This window comes from Octodon degus, unplaced genomic scaffold (genome assembly GCF_000260255.1).
Source record: "Octodon degus isolate 3935 unplaced genomic scaffold, OctDeg1.0 scaffold00114, whole genome shotgun sequence".
NCBI lineage: Eukaryota > Metazoa > Chordata > Mammalia > Rodentia > Octodontidae > Octodon > Octodon degus.
Genome location: NW_004524690.1, coordinates 6,528,563 through 6,532,278, shown reverse-complemented (window position 1 = coordinate 6,532,278; position 3,716 = coordinate 6,528,563). Strand labels below are relative to the sequence as shown.

Genomic DNA, 3,716 nt, shown 5'->3' with positions numbered 1-3,716 from the left:
GATTTGGTTGAAGAGAATAATAATGGCTATGCTGCATTTATCAGTGCAGCAGGGCAGTTTCAGGTAAAATATCCCTTGTCTCCACAAGGAAAATAAATGACCTTACTTTTCCCATTTCCTCCAGACTGTGGGTGAGTAATATGAGGAACGTCTGCTGCCAAGGCCACCCCCTGTACTTAGGAGGGGCCAATATCTGCACAAATTGGAATCATCTCAGGCAGTGCAATCCATATTTTGTGGCTCTGAAAAACCTCTTTACACCATTTATTTGCATTTTCAAAGGCCATTTTTTGAACTATTCATTTGCTAGCTTCTGTGTTACTTATAAATCTTCTCATTAGTTTGCAGTAAGTGTGCAACAAAATCTTGAAAAGGTTCATGGGGGCCCTGCTGAATGGAAGCCACGTTAAGGCATGCCTCACACTTTGAAGGAAATTCCCTCTGGGCCTAGTGGCAGCAATCTTAGTTCATTCATATCCTTACATTACAAAGGTCAAGTGATTAGTGTTATTAAAGGCACCTCCCCCAGTTAGCATGTCTTTTGTAAAAGCTACGGCATGAACAGCATCAGGAGCTGCCTGGTCTGTGCAATATTCAAAGAAATCTTTCCACAACAAATAATCTCCTAGATTTACACATGCTTTACCTATTCCTTGCCAATCATTTGGGGCCATAATCTGTTGTTCTAGGATTTCTACTAAATTCAATGTAAAGGGAGAAGTAGGGCCATAAGCAGCAACAGCTTGTTTTTAGGTTTTAAAGGTTACAGCTTCATGAAGCCATACAACTTGTCCCAGATTACTGGTCACTTGAACTTCAGTAAACAGGTAGATATGTTGGAAACCCTCCATGGACTCACCCACCCATTTGGATTTCTTTTAGTGCCAGTTGTAAGGGAGAAAGAGAAAATGGCTCTACTTGACAGGAAGAAGTTCCAATCTGTGACTCAGCAAAATTTCTGAGCTGAAAAGGCTGGGATTACCGCTGTGGCTCAGCTAAAGTCACTGAGTGTTGTGAAATGGAATTCTTGGGGAAACACTTATCTGGTGGGGAGGGATCCTTTTTGTCCCCCACCACTCTTTCCTTATTTTATAGAGCAAGACTAGAAGGTTTAAACTCTGTCTGCTGCCCCATTGTTCCCCATCCTTGTCCCACTTGGACTTGGGTCTTGATATTAAGGAACAGCTGCAAGTCAGATTTTTTGTAGTTATAAAACTCTTTCTGCCAGAATCCAGAAAGGAAAAGTAAATATTGGAGTCAAATATGTCAAAACCACTTCTAGGGCCCCTTCTGACTGCAGACTAGAAAAGAGCATTGATGCCAGCGGCAGCGATGAATTGTAGGAGGCACTGGCTGCTCTGTGACTCTGGTGAGCGCGGCGGTTGCTGGTGGCTTCTTTGCAGATGTATTGCTGACCTTGAACATCATTCTATTTGAAGATCGCAGGAGAGCTCAGCCGTCAGTATGTCCAAGTACAGACTTACTATACTGAGACATGGCGAGGGTGCTTGGAACAAGAACAGATTTTGCAGCTGGGTGGATCAGAAACTTAACAGCGAAGGACTGGAGGAAGCTCGGAATTGTGGGAAGCAACTCAAAGCACTCAACTTTGAGTTTGATCTTGTGTTCACGTCCATCCTTAATCGGTCCATCCACACAGCCTGGCTAATCCTGGAAGAGCTGGGGCAGGAATGGGTCCCCGTGGAAAGCTCCTGGCATCTAAATGAGTGGCACTACGGGGCCTTGATTGGGCTCAACAGGGAGAAAATGGCTTTGAATCATGGTGAAGAGCAAGTGAGGCTGTGGAGGAGAAGCTACAATGTGACCCCGCCCCCTATTGAGGAGTCCCATCCATACTGCCATGAAATCTACAATGACCGAAGGTATAAAGTATGTGATGTTCTCTTGGATCAGCTGCCTCGATCTGAAAGCTTAAAGGATGGTCTGGAGAGACTTCTTCCCTACTAGAATGAAAGGATTGTTTTGCCTTTCAGTACTTCCCCTGAAGTACTGAAAGGCAAAACCATTCTGATATCCGCTCATGGAAATAGCAGTAGAGCTCTCCTGAAATATCTGGAAGGTATCTCAGATGAAGACATTATCAATATCACTCTTCCTACCGGAGTCCCCATTCTCCTGGAGCTGGATGAGAACCTACGCGCTGTTGGGCCTCACCAGTTCCTGGGTGACCAAGAGGCCATCCAAGCAGCCATTAAGAAAGTGGATGACCAAGGCAAAGTGAAACAAGCCAAAAAATAAAGTTTTTCCTCCATGGTGGCTGGCCAGGAATAGATGTTCCTTGCATTGTGTTACGGGTGCTGATTTCTCTCATTGTCCCCTGATTTTTCTCAGATATTTCCAAGGCTAGGTGGTAGTTTGTAAGTTTATTTTGGTCCAGATAATGCTTAAAAGGTGCATAAATACTTATGTCATAGCCTTAGGGGTTGGCTTCCCTGCTAGTCCTGTTTGAGCAGTCACTAAACTAGTAACCAGTGGGGTTTAATCAGGTCGTTTTATTAGTTTCTGAGTTGGGAGAGTGAAAAATGGAGATAAAGCTTAAGGTATTCATTATTCAATAAATCAGACACCATCAATAGGAACTCTACCATTAGGTAGTTCACTTTTTATTTCATAACATTTTCTAAGATGATAATGGATTACTGGATAATGTACAGTGCTTATATTTAATTCTAGTCTTTTCTTTTAGGAAAAGGAATGATTTGGTAGCTAAGAGCAGAGACCCTTTGAGTAGGAAAGTCACAGATGACTGTTTCAAGGATGTTGACCAGCAGCATAACAAGGTCCTGTCTTGAGTCCAGAGTTATCCTTCGATTGACATTTAGTAGGATTCTTCTTCTTCACTAAAATGAGCAGGGTAGACACAGCTATGGCTATTTATGATCCATTTTTTGTTTGTTGGTTTTTGACCTTTAACTTTTGGATCCTTATAGTTGGTTTAAAAATAAAGTGCTGTGACTGACAATGAAAAAAAAAAAAAAAAAACACTTCTACATACATATTCCCCCAAGACTCTTATTTGTCCCATTTTTAAGTTCATATAACTTTCTTCTTTTTGGCTTCTCTCAATCCTGTTTATCATTTTGAGCTCATTTATCTCTCTGGCCCTAATTAGCCTCCATCCCCACACCTTACACCTGATGCTCCAGTACCAATGCACGCCTGTGCTGAATGCTGGCCCTAACCAACTTCCCTTCCCTGTTGCACATACTTGGGAATCCTTCCTGCTGCCACCATATCTCTTACCAGGTTTCTTGTTCAAGTACCAAATGTAGGGATTCAGTCTCTCAGTGTACCCCAAGGAGAAATGGCAGCAGGAATGAGGAAAAGATAGACACCAAAAGACATGAGCTGTGTCAGTTGGTGTCCCATTCGCCTGATGGGCAAAGGACCTCAAAGAACAGTAGGGGCTTTAATTTATACCTTTGCAAAGTTAGTATCACAAGACAAAAGTTACCTACTGACTAATAGCTGACATTGACCAGTTAGGATGCTGTTTTCAAGACTGAGGTAGGTTGACTACTTTAGATACTGCAGCTTTGTCCTTCCCTCAAACATAGGACTAATTTCTAGCTTCAGCAGCTCTAAGCAAGTCTCAACAATAAAGTTGTTTTCCAGGAAACTTAGTATGTTTAATTTCAAAGCTAAAAGAAAAATAATTGCACAAAAAATGAGTTTTTATTCCATAAATCAAATGT

At 42.1% G+C, this 3,716-nt stretch overlaps 1 pseudogene; it reads left to right on the top strand.

The window, feature by feature from the left end:
• Positions 1 to 1,310: 1,310 nt before the first annotated feature.
• Positions 1,311 to 2,351, top strand: LOC101570715 (annotated as a pseudogene).
• The last annotated feature ends 1,365 nt before the right edge of the window (positions 2,352 to 3,716 follow it).